The following is a 19,264-nucleotide window of genomic DNA, read 5'->3' as shown; positions in this document are numbered from 1 at the left end:
GAGAGGTGGTTGTGTGAGGACTTTGTTTTGTTGTTGCTGTAATCTTGTAATCGATGGAAGCTTTTAACAACCATCAACGGCAATCAGGCTTGTTAATGAAGATTGAAAAATTGGTTACATGACTGTTGGGCAGAGCGTTTGGTAGATAACATCTTGCATTTTATCGTTTGTTTATATCTTATTTTTCAACTCAATAAGGCTTTATTTAGCCCCTTAAATGAATTTTGCTTTATTATGTAAAATAAAAATTATTAAAATACACCAATTTATGGAAGCTTAAATCACTCGATTGATAAATAAATGGAAATAATGAAGGATTTTCCTATTTTGATTGTAAACCGGTGGTTCAAACACAAGATTCAAATTGTTTAGCCAAACTGTTATTAAAATTACCTTGAATTATCCTGAAATATTTTCGATGATAATAAATCTTGACGAATACAAAAGATTTAAGGCTCCTCTTTATCATCTCCAAATTATCAATGAGCAAATTGTCTTCATCTGTCAACGGAGCAATTACAACTGAAATTAAGTAACATACGTGATGAATGGTACTCCTCACTCGCTGACACTTATCATTAGCAGCATGACACGAGCGTATTGCTGAAAATATGCTTCATCCTGCATTCAGTACTAATACCTTTCAACGTTCCCCGCAACAAAAAAACAACAACATTAAGTGTATCCCAATCGACCAGCGCATCATCATTTCATAAGGAAACTCCCCCATAAGACCCTCCGGTTGCCTCCCACAATAGACGGAAAGCAAAAGAAAAAAAGACGAACGATGGTGGTCCGATCCGGGAGGAAGCTACTTCTATCGCCGCTGCGTCCGGTCCGATGCGATCATCCATTATCCATCGCTCGTCGCGGCCTCTCAGAAGCGCCAAAGCAACCCGAAGTGGCCGAAGTGGCTGTGCAGTTTTCCTTCAGCGTGGTGCCCCCATCGACCCACCCCATCAGTGTCGGGGTGCGGCATCGGATGCGAAAGGCAATTGCTCACGAATGCCGTTAGGATGCCGATTTTGGCCACGGCAGGCAGGCAGGCACGCTGGCTGGCTGGCTGGCCTTAATTGGCCTACATTTTCGGTTCCCCCGCATGGTGCATAGTGGCGGGGAAGGGGGCGAGATGGAAACCGACCCCGGGAGATGATGATGGGCAGTTTTCATGTCGGAGCCGTTGCTCCATCACTTGCTCCAACTTCGCCCGATTCCCCTAATCCGATCCCCCAGCTGATCCCCTCAATGCGTAAGGCTATTATTTCGGGAAATTCACTCCCACTCCTCGTCTTGAGGGGGAGAAGGAATGGCGCACACGTAGAAGTAGGCAAAAGTACCGTTGTACACTCCCCGCGCGTGGGAGATGCAGACAAGTTTGAAGGGAACAAGAGCCCGCGAGAGGCGTGGAAATGCCGCACGGAAACTCACACGCTAGCCCGAAAAACTCCCGATGCACACAGGGCGGGAGGGAGAAAAACAGCTGGAAGATGGAGTGACTTCTTAATTCATTTACGCTTTCCTCCCGTGGGGTGGCCACCGTGGCGAGGGTGCATTTTGGAGTGGTGTGTGCGTGTGTGTTTGGGCTTTTCCCTCCTTCTTCTTCCGGACTACTCAAACGTCACCCCGGGACGGAAGTGGATGCTGCAGAGAAAGGTCATTGCAAAATTTGGCACAAGGTGGTTGGGCCTCTGGCCACGGGGATGGGGCGCAATGTTTCCATTATTATGGAAAGAAGGCTCAAAATCACTCACTGTTCGCACTTATTAGCTCACCAATGGATTAGCACCAAAGCAGGGCGCACAGGCAGGATTGCGCTGGCCGCTTCCTGACCCTGCGTGTGGAGGCTAAGGAAATTATGGTGCCGGGGGTAATGCAATTTTTCCTTCCAATCAAATTATGCTCCCCTCGGCGGCCGGTCGGAAGGGAGATTATGTGCGAATGAGGTCGTTTCGGTTGCGTTCGATGGCCGGCCGCCCCGGGGTAAAGGATGGTTTCAATCAATCACAGCCCCTGCAAATGAGCTATCTCATGCACGCGAAATGCGTTTGGGAAGGGTAGTGGTTTAGTTACTGGCGGCGTTTGCTAATTTTGTTTGCCTTGAATGCTAAATCTTTTCCGTTGAGCCATTTATCATATGGGAATAATAAATCACAAATTTGCTAGCAAAATGAAACGATAGTAAGGAAAAGGAAAGGCTTTGTCCAACTCCACAAGAAAAAAAACAGAGATAGATGTTTATATATCAAGCATTGCTGTTTGGGCATTGAACCACAATTAAAAGACTGATAATTCATAAAGTAAAATGTAACTTGTGAAACATCCTTTACCTTCTGTCTTGGGAAGATTTCTTCAAATAAAGGTACTCAGTAAGTAAATTTTTTTCTTCTTTTAATAAAAAAAAAACTACCCAGGAGGACGTGTTCGTTCAAGAGATGAAATCTTCTTTGAAAAGACTTATTTTCTAACGCCGCAAATAGTATTTGTTTTACATTGTTTCGCATGATGTGTCGACCTCTTCAGTTTGTGAAACACAATTAAGAGATCCTGTCATTTGAAAGCAAAATGCTACAGTGGCAAATCATGCAACTTCAATCTTTCTTCAAGAACTTTATCAATAAACAGCCCACGACAAGAAAAAAGATCTGGTTTAGACCAGGTTGTCTTCTTGTAACGAAAAAACAATTATTCGACCATTTCTTATAAGACTGATATATATTATAGTACATCGAATATCAAATAATTGGAAATGGACTAATAGGACCTACAAAGTCCTGAACATATCAATATAGTTGAGGATTAATTCAGATTCTTGTTGATCTTGGAGAATACACATCTGGTTTAAGTAAAATCTCTGTGGTAAATCACTTCAGTTCAAAACTGAATCCAATGCTTTAAGTTTACGTCATATAATGAATTATGTTTTTACTTTTTTTTGATGATCTTTAGACTATGATTCAGAATGCAAAGCTACTAGGAAATAATTTCAAATACTCATCGAGATATAAGTAGCATCTTCAATCAACTTAAATCACACTCTACGTTCAAAAACAACCGTAATCTCAGCAATACACTACCCCACAGTTCAAGTTTTAAGCTACACGCACGCAACGTCCTCACTAACAGATGGTATTTGGAAATCCATTTCACACGGAATCTGCATATGAAACACTAATCTAATCACGTATCGATTCCGCCGCATCATCCAAATCTTATCCTGTTTTGTGCCACTTTCATTCGATGACATTTTGCTCGGTAGCATATATCACAACAACTTGTGGCGAGGTGCAAAACGCGCATCCGACGCGATTGTCTTTCTATTTTCTGTGACATTTGCGGTCATTTCTCGTTTTTATCCGACCATTTCTCCGAAGTTCAGGGGATTTCCGGAAATATTCCGGTGGCATCTGTTTTCTTCTTCTTCTTCATCATCTTCTTCTTCTTCTTCTGCATGCTGTTTTACGTTATGTACACATTAACGGTTGTCTAACACACGCTTTGCGGAGAGAGAAACGATCGCTAATAGCAGCGCCCCAACAGACAAAAAAAATCCACCAAAGATCACCACGACCACCAGGTGGGCTTCTCCATCTCGCCGTGATGATTCGTGCAATAAACGAATAGCCACAATACACACAAGAGCGCGCGCACACACAAACACATCAACATCCCACCCGTTTGGACTTTCGCGTGGTGCAAGAAACGTCACGATTGCGTATGCGTAATCATTCCTTCTGCGGGACGGGTGTTTTGGTGTTTCCGGACGGAACGCATTCAACAAAGATGTATCAAAAAGCGAACCGGTCACCCACCCAGCCAAGGATGGATTCAAATTTCAAATCACATTTTCGCTGTTATTATGTTAATTTCGTATCAATCCACTATCGGGTGCATTTCCTACGCACCAGACGAAACAGAAGAAGACGAAAAGCATACACAGACACGCCACGCACACACACACACACACACAGTCACAGAAAGCTTCAACGCACAGACACTGTGATTGTTGCGACCGACCAAACCACGCGCTGGTTGGCGTAGGGGGGCGGGCATGGGCCGGGGATTGTCCAGTCCGGTTCCGATCAGACGGCGCAAATCCCCCCTATACACACTCACAGGGTGGCCGGGGTGGCACAGGGAAAGGGTATACGATTCGATGTGTTAACTTAATGTGACGTTATGTAAGGTGAAATTTTTTAATGCTTCTTTCACTTCACTTTTCACCGGGCGAGAGCAGCGCCAAACAGCGGCCGAATCACCGCCGACCACACGGGTACGTACGGCTCACGATCATCAGCCCGCGATCGTCATCGTGGCGTCGTGGTGTGCGGCGCGTGAATGACAATCATCGTTCAGGAATGTTTTGGGCACAGGGGGTATGGCGCAGCCCAGGGCAGGAGTTGCGTTCGTGCCCCGAAAGTGCAAAAGAAATGACGAACGTGAAATTCACTGCTCGCGATCGCTCGCGCGCGCGCGCCCGCCCGCCTAGATCGTGATCGCGTCGACGGATTGGGCGCCTTTTCTCAGCCAGCGGAGATCGAATCTTGTCCGCGACCGGATAAGCGGATGCAGCGCAAGGAGACGCAGTAGTAACGGACGCCATCCACTTCCGTCGCTTGCCAGTGGTCTCCACCCTCCCCACGAAAAATCACCGCTTGTGGTAGGGGTATTTTTAATTTTGTTTTCAGCTTCTTAAGCAGCTACCCTTTTACACTATCTCTGTATTGGTTGACTTTTTCTTTTCGCTACTTGGGTTTGTTTTTTTTTTTTGTTACACTGTCTCACCCGCGACAATCGGCGACAATGGATTTTAACGGTTCCTTTAGGTTGGGCACGCACTTTATTTTTCCATTCGTTTGTCTTCGCACTTCTGATGAAGTCGTTTGTCGTTTCTCTTCTTTGCGGTTATCTCTCTCTCTCCTTTACTCACTTGTTAATATTTCATTCGAATTTTGTTTTGCACAAAACTTTCTTTTACTTGTTGGTCGATTATCTGGCCGATCATATCTTTTTGCTTGTTTATTCGGCGGGGTTTTTTTTCTTCTTTATTTCCTGCAACCGGTTACTATTGAGACACATCAATTTATCACTTCTTTTCATTTCTTTTGAAACATTTGGCTACTTCTTCGATGTGATTTGTCATTTTGTTATCCATTTTGCGTTGGTTATCTGTTGTTTATTTTGCTTGCGCTTGCTTTTCACATATTGTTATTAAACTATAATATTGCCTTTTTTGTATTTCCACGATTTTTTTTATTTTTGTAAACTGCGAGACATAATTTTCAAAAATCCCACACGAACGTTTTTTTAACTCCAATACACAGATGATTTCTTCAAAACATCGAACTTTGCTTCAAAACAATCTCACACTTGCTGGTCACGCGGTTATCCCCTCCAGCAGGAATATTCATTCCAGAACCTTCCCACCGTCTGGATCTGGGTTCGTATCGTCACAAACTTTTGCGATCCTCTCACACGCCCCCCCGAGCTGGTACACACAAAAAACGCTACTGGGTCACTGCAAAGAACGAACCTTGCCTATATTGGCTTATACTGCACGATCAGGCACTAAACACTGCCACGAAATAGAGGACAAATACCCAAAAATGCACACACACACACACTCGCCAAAACCAAAACCAAACAGACGTACGGTGACGTAACGGAACGTAGCGGACGATTTGATGACGACGAAGAAAAATCGGCGGCAACGACGAAAAACGATGACGACGACGACGGCGGCGGCAGCGATCGATCGCAACCGCTCGATGCGTTCGATACGAGGTACGGCTTAAGACTGGTCCATAGAGAAAATACAAAACATAATATTTCCACCACCATTCAAACCCGACCATACTCGGGGGCCACAGTCCGCCCGACCATACGAGCCAGCCAGCCAGCCAGCCTGCCTGCCTGCCTGCGCGCTCTCTCTCGCTCTTCTCGTGTTCCGTGGCTTTCCGCTCCCTGCCCTCGCAGATGGCACGCACAAGCTGAGGTTTTGCTAGCCCTCTCTTGCTCTCTCGCTCGCTCCGTTCCATTCATAGACCGTCTTTGGCCCCCCTTTTGGCACATAACACCCGTTACTCGCGTGCAACATCTCTTCGCTTCTCCGTTTTTTCGCCCGCTCACCCACCCTTCGCCAGTCCGCTCGCTGTACCATTCCTTCCAACTGAAACAAACGGTACGCAACAGCAGTAGCATTTTTTTTTATTTGTACGCTTTTACGGCGGCGAGTGTATTTTCTCCCAGCTTTTCGGCTCTCCTGCTCTCTCGCTCGCAAACCGCTTTTATGCTGCAAAGTGCATTCTCGCATGCGAGTCGCTTTTCAACGTGCGCTCTCTCTCTCATTTTTATGCTGTGTTTCTCAGCTCAGCTCTATGTTGATGTGTTATGCTGGTTGGGTTTCTAACTAGACATTTTTATGTTGTTTTTTTTTTTAATTATTTTGCACCTAGACAACAGTAGCTTTTATTTGGATTAAATTTTAAACAAGAGAGCATCGTTTTACTCACTTTATGCTCTCTTTTGGACGTGTTTTTCTAACTGTGCTTTTTTACCTCTTTGCTAGACGAAGAGAGCAAGTGAGAGAGAAAGGGATGGAGATGCAGCATGTTGTTTTATGTTGGCATTCGAGCAGTGAGAATTCTCTTGCATGCAATTTCTCTCTTTTTCTATCGCTCTACGGCGCTCTCTCTCTCTCTCTCTCTCTTTCTTTGGCTGGGTAATTTTTCCATCTCACTCAACTCAATGTTCTTTGGCGCTTTTTGAACAGCCCAGACCGGCTAGATCGTAGAGTTTTTCTAACGGATTCTATCCCGCTACCAGTGTTTCCCTCTTGCCTTTCCCGCACCAACATCAGTTTTATGCTGCTAACAGTGCTCTTCTATGCTTCGATGGAGTACCAAGGTACATGTATGTGTAGATGGAAAGCTAAACTACTACCACTAGCTTCGATAGCAGCGAGCACATTAGTGCACGTGACACTAAGTTAGTATTAGTGCACGTGTGCAACGCCACTGACGATGATGATGATGACGGTGGGAGGAATTTTGTTTCTTCTTCATTGTTTCTTCCTGTTCTTCACCACCCCACGAAGCATCAGTTTCTTGTACTAATCTAGCTGCTTCTTTCCCCCTTTTTCCGCTCGGGATGCATCGCGTGCAATTCATGTTCGATCATCTAATTTTATTTCTTTTTTTTCTCTCCCCCCGGAGCTTCGCTGCTGCATCGGCAGCAAACATCTAGCATCGTTCTTTTTTGTTCCGCCATGCATCTATCGGCTGGTTCCGTTCGCTGTTCTACATTCTAGCCTGCACGCGGAGCTGCATAGAGACGAGCTAGTACGGCAACGGCAAAAAAGGAGTGTCCCCGCTTTGTGCGGAGATGTTGTGGTGAACTAACTCGCCGCCGCCACGCCAAAGCAACGCAGGCCAGGGATGGGAGCGGGCGGAACAGTCGTTCGCCTATTCCTCATTTGGGCATTAATGTGCTATGCTCTCGTGTGGTGATCCCCTTGTGTGGTGCATAAATCAATGCATGCCTGTGAGCGATCTGGCCTGTGCTGCACATGTTGGTGTGATTCATGCGCGCTCGTGAATGTGGAGGTGTGTGCACATTTCTCGTTCGTTTGAGCCTCACCACTATGTTTTTGTCGTCTAGAATCAGCAGGCTGCTGCTCCTATGAATTACATCCAAGCTCTAGTTCTGGCTGCATCATAACGACACAATTGTTGTTTTTTTAATGAAATTCTATAGACGTTGGCTTCTAAGATTCTTTTTGCTAGCAGAGATGATCAAGCAAAAGAAACACAACGGCCCAGGCTAGCGAGCAAGTACACCCCGCTACCGCCACCGTGTACGATTATGATCATGATTATGGTTATGAGATTGTTCTTCGTTGTGTTTAATGTTGCTCCCCTCCTACCCGTGCCTTTTTTTTCTTCTTCGCGTTGCAGCCCGTACCATAAATTTCATTACACTTACACGGTGGAAGCGTTGCCCACAAGAAACAGTGCGCTGAAGCTGAGGCCGTGCGTGTATGTGTGTAGTGCTGTACTATGTGCCGTACAATGGGCGGGAGTGGTGCGAGAGTACCGTATGGTTTGTAATTGACGCATGATACGGTATTGTTTTGTGCGAGCTTACGCGGGCCTCAGATAAGAAAAGTTGGCGTGATGGAAAAAAGCATCAGCCGTCGTTTGCTGCTGCTTTGCGTTTGAGTATGGGGGTGAAAAATGCTGTTTTTTACAGTCAACTTGATCGTGTATGATGATTTGTACACGAACATTGCGTTTGATCAGTTTAAAATATAATTTTATTTATAACAATGTACGATGATTGAACACCTTTCGACGGACATCGCCGTTTTTTGCAATTTTAAAACAAAAGATATTTTTTTAAAATAAAATACAAGATAACACATAAATAAAAACAAGAATAATCATATTAAAGATATAATTTGATTTTGACAACTTCGAGACAAATAAGTACCAAGCTTAACCAGAGAAAGTACAACCATCATCGTCGTAGTTCAATTTCAATCTTAATCCTAACAATACACGTGAAAAGATAATATTTTTTATTATTTTGTTAAAACCCTTCTTATTACTCTAAGCTTTTAATGAGGTCTTCTAAGAACAATACTATGTCATTTGTACTGCATCAACATTTTTAAATCTGATAAACAATTATAGCAACTTGCTTTCAGCTGATGACCAATCAGAATTTGCTTGACTATGAATTATCTGTTTTATTAAAGGCAGTCCATCAAATTTTCTATGATTTTCGATGTACGTTTAATCAAGCACAAAATCATGCTGTCAATATTCTAATATTAGAGTTCTGCAAAGTTTATAGAAATTAACCTTTATAGAAGCAAGCAGTACAAAGCCTTCAGAAACACAAAGTCGCAACCATTTCCATCTTCAATTGAACGACCTTCTTTCTTTCCCTTGATCGCAGTTCGATCGAAATTCCTACGTCCATTCTTTGGCCATTAATTGAGCTGCAAATAAAGTTGTTAATAAAACTTCCACCTTTCCTTCCCCTTGGCATCACAAGTCGACCGTTCCAGTCCCACATGCGGCAGCACGAAGAAATGCGGGAGAGAAATTTCAAATATTATCGCACACTGCCTACCGTCACAAAAGCGGGCCACAACGATTGCATTTCAATGAGCCGCGCGGCTGGGTTGCATTTCGCGGGAATGTGCATGCCGAAAACACGACCATTGGGCGTGTGAGTGTGCTCCTGTGTCGATGAGACCATCCATCTTATTACCGATTCCGCTCACGTGAAGTCCGCCCGACGTGGTGGACGCGGCGAATCCCACGGAAGATTTCGGCTTCCCCGTTCTCCCCGTTGACGGTTGACCCATTTCTTCTTATGCTGGAGACGACGCCGGTGTCTTCCTGGCTTTTGGGGCGAGTTTTGGCAGCCACTAACAACAACAACAACAACAACAAAAACCCCTCCCCAACGATAGCTTTGCACAAAAAAAAAACGGTAGCCGCAGATTTCTCACCATCGGCAGTACAGCGGACGATTGTTTGTCGCCGGCCCAAAACCGTTACCGTACGACGGGGAACGCACAATAAAGAGTACTGTGTGAAGCATCGCGGCTTCATGATTTAATTTTCGTTCCTTTCCGCGTCTATCGGTGTGTTTGTGTGTGGAGCAAGGTTCCCTAACTTAACGGGATGTTGAATGTTTCACACTTTCTGTAACCTACCCTACACGGGACACACTGCCAAACGGTTCTCGGTTGTCGTTGCATAAGTTTCATTTATGTTGTCGCTCCTGGCATGTGCGACCCCGGCGTGTCGTACGCTTTATGTTCGGTTTTAATGTCTTTATGAGCAGAAAGATTTTCGGTAGTTGAAAGCAGATTTGGGTCAAGCCAGGCAGGAACGGTACTAAAGTGGCTTGCCGATGCTTGGGGCGGGCAAACAAGCGTTATTATTGTTCTTTCGCGGCACTTTGCAAGAAACAAATGATGGAAAAGCGAGCATCGTTTAACATCGATCAATGCAAACAGTCATTATTTACGCTTCGCGTAACAGGTGTGAATAAATGACGGCCTTTTAATGCCCAGAATAATACAAAAAAAACCCTTTTTCTATGTGCGAAGGAAGTGATCAGCATTTGATGGAGTCAATTGAATGGAAATGTTCTTGATTTTCCCGTGCACGTGTTTGTAAATGGGCAACAACAAAAAACGTGCGTTCATGCCCATTCGAAGCAACTTCCGAACGCTTAATGCACAATGCATGGAAAATGGACGCCACACACCTGTAAAGAGGCAAGCCCGAAAAAAAGCGCTCAATTAGAAAGCCAGTCCCAATAATGTTTTCAAACATCATTACCGATACCGCGAGTGGAGGCAAAAATTACACATCCAAAAAGTGATTTCCCGCCTGGTAAAGGCCGGGAATGACGCCAATGCTGCTGCTGCTGCTGCTGCTGCAACTGTTTTTCTTACGGAAAAATGGATCATGCTGCAGACAATTAAAGCGATTACCCTACAACCGCGGCGCTCGGTGCTTCCACCATTTTCTCCGCTTCCTTCGGCTTCGGCCCCTTCATTCGCCGCCTTCAGCTGTGGAAGCTTGTGTGCAGCATGGAAAATGGTTTCGAGCGAAGCTTCTAATTGCAGAACAACCGTACGGGTTATTAGCGTTCGCTATTTGATCCCCGTACGGCTTGCGCATGTTTGGTTTGGTACCGAGCCGAATGGAGCACACGGTACCGTTAAGCCGACAATTATCACCAGCGCATCCCTATCACTCGGGAGCTGGCAGGTCCCGGCCAAACGTCCACGGTCGTGTGTGTGTGAGTGAGTGTTGTTGTTGTTGTATGTTTGATTTGTTTAGCCGGTTGTGGTAGTGGATGAGCAGACTGTGCACTTTGTGTGTTGTCTACGCTACAGGTGGAATGAAATGTGGTCCATGCGTATTAGCAGCTACAGGGAGGGCATGATGTTTCCTTTAAGGATTGACTACTGAATGAGATAATGATGCCCAGACTAAGACTGACCAAGAGTGAGGTAAAATAGGGTTAATTTTGAAGCATGCTGTCGAAAGTTATAAAATGAGTTAATTCAAGGGAAAAGATAATATTGGAGATCGAAGCGGAGCATAACAGGTTTAATAAGCTAATTCAACTATTGATTACTAAAGCAGAGTCTTGCAATTGTTTTCCGTATTCTTCTGAGAAATTTCATAGCTCATAGTTGAACAGCAAATTTACAAGAACTTTGTAGATTTTGTTTCAATTTTTTTGAATATTAACTGCCGCTTTTATTATTGTAATTGGTTTTTTTTTATCTTATAACGCATGCTATAGATGGCTTCATCTTGGAACATAAAATACATCTCGTTAACTTCATCTTGGGACAACATACAATAACCAACATAATTCTTGATTGATGCTATAATCAGTTGTTATGCGATGTATCAAAGTGTTTCATGAACTTGGTTTTAGTTATAAATAATAAGATATTAGTAACAAGAAACAAAAGTATTTTAGTCAAAAGCATACATCTGAATACGGAATACGAACTCGAATGCAAAAGGTTTCATATTATATCTTCAATTATATCTTCAAGGCATCAATTTTTCATTCCTTAGAAAATCCTTCAAAATTATAGTTTATGTCTGAAACTTTTTGTAACAAAATTATTCAATTAAAGCAATTATGAAATTAATCATCTAATTGATTGATACATCTTTTTTCTAATTCTTTATAAATTTACAAAGATTTCTTTCAGAGTAAAAAATATTAACTTACAGAAAAAATAGGTTCTCTGGGGTCGAATTTATAGAGTAAAAAAGGGAAAACGACTACACATAGTCGTTTTTATCACTGTAACTGCATTTGATTTTCAAATATTAATTTCAGTTGAAATATTTATCAGAAAAGGAACTGAGTTAGGTGATAAATGTGATCAGTTAGGAACTGAGCGAACGAAATGTCTAGCTACTCGTAAGACTAGGTAACCTAGTCCTGCAAAACTACGCCCATCGGTAGCAATGCTGTTGCAAGTTGGCAGCAGCTTCTTTGGCATCATATCTTAAAAAAAAACTTTTAAGCGTGTGCCATTTGCCGATCATTAGACATGTGGTTTGGCAGCATGGGTTTTGTGTTTTCTGCGTCTTCGCTAGATCAATGTTTCATCCCAAACACTTTTGGCATTTCTAACGGTAAGAGAGCGCGCGCGCACACGAGCAAGAATGGAACCGTTTTACTCCGTCCAGACACCGTTCAATTGCGCCTCGGTACCATTTCCAGTGACAACCGTGCGCTTTAAAAAGGTGTAGAAGCAGCACAAAAAAAAAACACACTGAAGAATAGTTGTTTGGCAGTAAGAACGAAACAGCGCTGCAAATTACCCCGTCAGCCCTCCGGCAAAGGTGCTCCAGATGCCGTGCAAAAGAACAGCTGTGTGGAGGCAGCCATGGGTGCAATGTTGCGCTATCGCATTACAGCGCACATCGCCCTGGCTCTCGGCAGCACGGCTCGTTTCTGCCATTCAATGCTGGGCAGGTTGCGCAACAGTCGAGGATCGGCTCTGATTCGGTGCAAGAATCAAGCTGAAAGAAGGATACACAAAAAAAAAGGTTCTAGCTACGAGCTAAGTAGAGAACCGTTCGAACAAAAAACTCCTTCGACTATGTTTGCAGCGGTGGATATCCTTAGAGGATGCACCTTCTTGGTGAATGACTGGCGTGATGGTTTATTCTCCCTTGCACGTTGCATCACTCCGTTATGTGGTGGTTGTTTTTCTCCTCTTCTTTCGGTTTCTTGCGGTGGTACGTACGTCTTGCGATTTATCCACATCCGCCGACGCGCAAACACGGGGAGATTTTGCTGTCGACGATACACGGTGCAGCCCGGCCGTTGTGAAACCGACCGAAGATGCTGTAGGAGTCGGTTTCCTGCTGTGTGCTGTGCATGTAAAACCGTTCGCTTCATCCATTGCAGCAGCATGTGTGCGGCTACCATCAAGTGTGAGGCTGCCAAATAACCGAATCGATTTCAATCGATCCATGAAATGTTTCCGTTTTAGATGATTCTTGGTGAGTTTTGTTTAGCTTTAAGTACCAGGAAAGGGTTAAAACGATGGATGGCAGGAAACCATCAAGTGCATGCTTTAATTTCTCCACAATGGAAAGGATTACTTTCTTCCCAGCATAAATGTATCGTGCATAATCGTTCTCACGGGTCGTTTATGGCTGCCGCTGATTGAACGCATGCTTACACTCAAAACTGTACTTTGAATGCTAATAACTATGCGCCTTAATTGGTCAACAGTGATTATAGAGGCAAACAAATTAAACAAATCAATCATATACCATTACAAATGAAGCAATTTCTATTTTCAAGCACAACAAAAACGAGAGCCTCACATGCAAATTGCCCATAAAATGACTAAATTACATCAAATTTCATCCATTGTTTGGCTGAGGATAAGCTTTGCTGCCGTGATGGAGTAAGTACCCCCACAAAAACATGTTTCCCGCTCAATCTCCTTTTTCTTCTCGATTCACCAATCGATCGATTGCCGCCACGTCCGTATCGATTGGTTTCATAACGTACGGATCTTCTTCGGGCCATTTGTCTCCGGCTTTTTCTGCACAAAAGCCCAGCTTCCCGTAAATGGGCACGGGCGAAAGGGAGCCTCGGGAGGTTTTGGACCTCGAGAAAGGGTTAAATGTCGCCGCATCTTCACCAGAGAGCGAGCCTCCCAGCGAACGAGAGACGAATGGTTTCCGTACCGTTGCTTCTTTCAATCAATCATCAAGCCAGCATAGAGGGGTTGAAGTGTCTGCATAGCTTAGACGACGGGAGATAAATTGCACGAGACAATAGTGTTGCTGGGTGGTGGAGGGAGTCACATGCAGTCTAGAGGTGAGTTTTTCGGTTTGGGAAATATTGCCCACTATAAGATATAATATTAGAAGTTTAAATCAAGATTCTCGATTATTTTACATAATTATGACCGGATCATATAGAATAATCGGATTAAAATGTGAAATCCTGAGCATAAGCCTAGAACAAATGAATGCTTCGGGGAAACTAATGATTGGACCTCGAAGTTGAATAATGAGTCATATATTTCAGCTCATTATAATTCTTGATAAAATTAAAGGAAACGATTAAAATGGTATATGGACTAGGCCTAGATGAAGCATCAGATCGATTGAAAATTCCTTTTACGTTCTGTGATAAATATTCGAAAAGCCTTCGAAACTGCACTCCCTGGCACTAGTAGCAGTAGTTATTGCACTTCTTTATCTCCAAATAAAACCTCTTCAGACTCTTCGTTTCTCTCTCTTCCATTCCTCACGTTTAGTTTGTATCGAAAAGACAGAAGGAGAACGAACCAACTACCCTCAACGAAGCAGATACAACCATTAGATACACGATGGTGGTGGAAGTCGGTACCGATCGGTGATGCGATCGTACCGCCGCATATATGGGGTGGTCCGATGCACGTTGGTTTGCGTTTGCCGTGTCTGTGGATGTCTGTGCTACTCTCTCGCTCGCCCGTGAAGCAGTCTCCAACGTTCTAAGTGCGCAGACGACGCTGGCCTCGACACGCTCGCGGTTCATCGATCTATCAAACGCGACAAGGACGGCAGCCCTATCGTCGTCCCCACCCTCGCTGCTGCTAGACACCCAAGAGCTAGAGACATTAGCTAATCAGCGCTTTATTAGAATAATTACCTGAAATTATCCAATGCTGGCAGTGGGGTGTAGCGCGATACCCGAAGCCCGTTAGCAGGTGAATTTTGTAAACGGTGGGCAAGTGGTCACTTGCTAGAACGCTGTTCTGCACAAGCATATATCACCCGAAAGGTGTTAGAAGGGGTTTTTTTGTTTTCTTCCAACGTTCTAAGCCTTACCATACGCTGCACTACGTTACGACGGAAACGACGGTGTGTCTTACCTATTGCTTCTTGATCGAAAGTTAGTTTGTCCAAATAGGTGTCTTTACAGTTCACCCTTACCCTTTTAACTCAAGCTAGCTGCAAACGGTTTTTTTCTTACTTACTGCTTCTTGAGCTGCACCGAAGGTCAACTAGGTGCACTCGATTTGGTCGGTGCTAATGTACACACACACGTTCTTCCACACACGCACACGGCACAAGTAGTCACTGCGAGGGATGGAAATTCTAGAAATCAGAGAACGCAAACGCGCTTTCGATGCATCGCTACGGGCTTGGCGCTGGTCAAGAATCCGAAGGCCACCAACGCTGCATACGGTGCGCCAGCGTCGGCGAAACGCAACTTTCTGGCCGGGCCAGCCGATGAAAAATGGCCACGATCGAGGCACCCAGCACGGGCAGGTTGGAATCGATCGGGCAAGCAGGGTCTTGGCAAAAACACACACGGACCCGCTCTTAGCGCTCTTTGCTTTGAGCGAACACCAAATTAACCATCCTGTCCAAGGTTTACCAGGTTTGGCGATCGTATCGTAAACAAACGCCATCAAATGTCGAGCACATTACAAGCTGGGTGGCTGGGTGGATAACATAAAGAAAATATTAGAACGGTAATTGAGGTTCAAGCTTGATGCTTTGAGCCGGTTTGAAGTCTTGTAGTGATTGAAGCAATCGGAAGTAATAAAGCATTGCTTGTGACGCCTGTCAAAACTTTAATATTGTTGGTAACGTTTAGATTGTTGTTCTCCAGGATGGAAATCTATTTACCTTAAAGTAATGCAATGTAGAAAGGTTAAAGGCTCCAATTGTTAACCCCCATCATCACTCGGAAAAGCAAGTTATCCACAAAATTGACCAATAAATTGATTGCTTGTAAATGAAAACGTTATTACCACGCATAATACTTCCTCCAATTCCCTTGCTGCACCCCACTACTACAGGAACTGCATCCAGTTTGCAGTCGTCCCGCGGTGCAGTTCAGTACGGCACGATCGAACCCGTTCTACTAAGAAACCAAAAAACCCATCCAACAGTGACGGGTGGAATGAACCCCCGTACTGTTATTTATCGTTCACCCACCTCGGCCCGATGGGGATGCACGTAAAGAAGGGATTGCGTTTCAAGTGCCCTGGGTGCCATCCCGCGTACAGCACCGTACTGCACCACCACAACATTGCCCATTTCTCACGCAAATAGTGCGAAAAAACGCGCAAACAAAATGCATCCCGATAGAGTGTGCGTGTGTGTGCGTGTGTGTTGGAGGGATTGTACGCAAGGGAAGGGAACAGCATTCCCTTAAACTGATAAGAAAATAGTGCAATAAAGCGAACGAACGAAGAGTGCGAACCAGCGTACATGCAGTTGTAGTGCGTGCAGTGAGCTGGAAGCTCGATTCACTTCGATTTGTTTCGTTTCATTTCACCCAACGGGGTGGTACGGGTGAGTTCGTCTTAAACCGACCATATGGCACCGGGGAGGGTGCAGAAGGGAAGCTACAGAGGCGAATGGGGTGGTGGTGCATCTTTTGCTGCTGCAGCAGACAAACAGACGAACGGTAAGCGGTGCCTGCGAGAGCTGTTTGCTTGTTGTACAAACATGGTAATAGATTTACGTTGCTTTGCGTTTGCACATGTAAACAAAGATTGCGTAATTGCAAGTGCATTCACACTGCAACGGAGCCCTGGGCTGGTAGTATGAGCGGGATTGCCGTGAGCGAGACGGTTGGGCAGACAAGTGGAGAGAAAAAAAGCTTGATCTATGGCCTTTAGAACGGCAGCCTGGAGTGTTTGGATGATTAATTCACTGTCCCGTGCGAGCGGGTTACTGGAGAGGCGATTGCACTCTGCGAGATGTATGTTTGTGATGTTACTAGCGATATAAAATAATAATTTCCTTGGGAGAGCTGCATGTGTGCGTTGGGTATTGATTAAGGCGATGCAATCTCTAACCAAATTACTTTAAATAATTAATTTATGTATTTAAATGCATCGTTTTTCTCCGACTTCTTCACTTCACAACCTTCTCGCTAGCTTTATCATGTAACGATTTCCCAAAAGCAGTAGCCAACATGCTGATCAATGATAAATTAATTAAACGAACATGAAGTGATCGGTAATCAATCAACAAGCGCGCGGGCGCGCAAATTATGACCCACATTTCCAACAGCCGCTTGATGCTGTCGCGCACTGAGACGTAATAAACACATCGCGAGGCGTAGAAGGAAAAAAACCGGTGCCCAAGGTTTGTAGAGATAAGTCCCTCCGGTCTTCCCACATCCTTGCTTGACCATTTGCCATGCTTATCGGCGCTCGAAGTATCGGGCCGACATAATTTGCTGATTATCCAAGCGACAGCAGTAACCCTTTACCGGAGACTTTAGCCTCCAGCTGTCAAATGTCCACTTTGAAAGATGGCTGTCAATGGGTAATTTTTTCTTGATCGTTCATTGAAAGCCGTTGCACCTTGGTAGGGTTTGATCGATCCCAGTCCGCACTAGGAGCCGATCAGTGCACATTCGAGCTGCACACGAACCTGACGATCGCTCTGGGAGCTTGTACAGCAGTGGCAGGAGTGGTGCATTAGCACGCTAGTAATTAAATATTCTATGATATAATAACAACGAATTCCGGTAGAAAGTTGACCATCCTGGCCGGCGGCGGTTGAGTAATCGGTTGAGAAGGGAGTGTAGCCTGCTTTCCATACTGGTGCGTTAATCGATACAGCTAGGCTAGGTGTGGAGGCGTGTTGCACCTTACATGACACGCATTTCTCGGGGCGGTTTCTTTGGTTCGTGGTTCGTCCAGAACGCCGCTTGAATGGTTGAAGAGAAAGTTTGGTTTTTTGGGTTATGGTGTTAATCTTATGGATGTTTTATTACAACCATCAGGCATATTGATCGATGAATGGATCTTATTTTATGATGTTTGATATTTTCAACAAATCTTGGATGATATTATTGATAGATCTAGATTTGTTATTTGCGTTACAGAGAGAAGAAAGTGTAATCATCTATTCATTTCATCATTCGAATAATCATTTCATTTATATTGGATAACTGACATCGAACATCTCTTTTATGGCTAGTTATATTCTTCACGACTTATTAAGTTTCGTTAGTTAATATTGTTAATATATTTCAATGCGATCAATAGAGGAACCGTTTAATAGACTTCACAAGACTGTCTAATAAATTCGATGAAGCTCTCCTACATTACAATATTCTACCAGTAAGCGTGAGTGATAGCATGTTGTTACCATAAACGAGTGTCAATTCCAAGGCAATGTTTGATTAAATCCTTTTTTGTTTCTGTTTGTTTTATGTTATACCTCAATAACATGAAAGCAAATAAAAAAAAACGACTAATGGTAAAAAAATTGCTTGTTTATGTTTGCCTTACTCATGTCCATAATTTAAAAACAAATTTCAATCCCTCCAACAATGCAAACCAATGCAATAAACAACAAATGCACTTTAGCGCATCGAATTGCACCGTACCGTGACCATGGACGCAGGCAGCGCTGTAGATGACAGTCAAGCAGGGTGCCGCTTTCTTGTGCGAAACTCTCTTGACCATCTAACATACACACACACACACATACACACTGGTACTAGCTTGCACTTAGTTCCATCGATGCACAAGTACGATGCGCGCGCCAAAGAATAGAATGGTCCATTCGCACCTTCGGGCACAGACAAACATCGCCATAATGTGGCCCTTTGTTGTTGTGCTGAACAGTCGATTCGGATTTTGTATCTTCATGGCGCATTTGAGCTTTGTTCTCGGTACGGTTGATTCGCGCCAAACGGATGGATGTGTAGAATCAAAGACCGGACCATCCATCAGCACGCGTACGCTCGCGCCATGTTGCATCCTTGTGCAGCCGACCGCGGTACCCGGTTCTCGCTTTCCGATTTCTGACGCGCAAAGATCACCGGCAAAGAGTTATCGATCGGGTGTGGATCGATGCATTTTCCCCCAGTACCACCACCACCACCACCACCACCCCTCCCACCCCATTTCACGGGCTTCGATTGTTTCCTTCCATTAGCTAGCTTTATCGCCGGTACGAAATCACACTCTTGAGTGGGCCTGGCGAATGAGTTGGCCGTGAAGAACAATCCGCCTGCCCGTGGACGATTCCCCCAGAGCGGTGGGGCAGCATGGCACGGTACCTTCCTCCGCCCGCCCGCTCATTGAGCGTTTATTGATTTATGATTATTTACACAAACCAACGGTCTAATGCTCGTTCTATTGCGTTCTTGGCTACCCTCTTGGTTGATTTATGCAAAAGGCCAGCGAGGTTGTGCACCAGCCCCTACA

The 19,264-nt window shown here is 44.5% G+C and overlaps 1 protein-coding gene across 5 annotated transcripts in view; it reads right to left on the bottom strand.

The window, feature by feature from the left end:
• LOC1279961 (probable nuclear hormone receptor HR3) overlaps positions 1-19,264 on the bottom strand; it is a 120,666-nt gene that overhangs the window by 82,229 nt on the left and 19,173 nt on the right. For 2 of the 5 annotated variants that reach the window (XM_061654024.1, XM_061654026.1), the window contains exon 1: positions 5,531-5,812. The exons of 2 other annotated variants lie outside the window; for them this stretch is intronic. The gene's annotated coding sequence lies outside the window, so the exon portion shown is untranslated. Of the gene's footprint in view, positions 1-5,530; positions 5,813-19,264 lie in introns of those variants that run through there. One more of the 5 variants, XM_061654025.1, reaches the window with a different exon arrangement.

Source organism: Anopheles gambiae, chromosome 3, assembly GCF_943734735.2.
Source record: "Anopheles gambiae chromosome 3, idAnoGambNW_F1_1, whole genome shotgun sequence".
Classification (NCBI taxonomy): domain Eukaryota; kingdom Metazoa; phylum Arthropoda; class Insecta; order Diptera; family Culicidae; genus Anopheles; species Anopheles gambiae.
The sequence above is the reverse complement of the archived record's forward strand: the minus strand, read 5'-3'. Positions and strand labels throughout refer to the sequence as shown.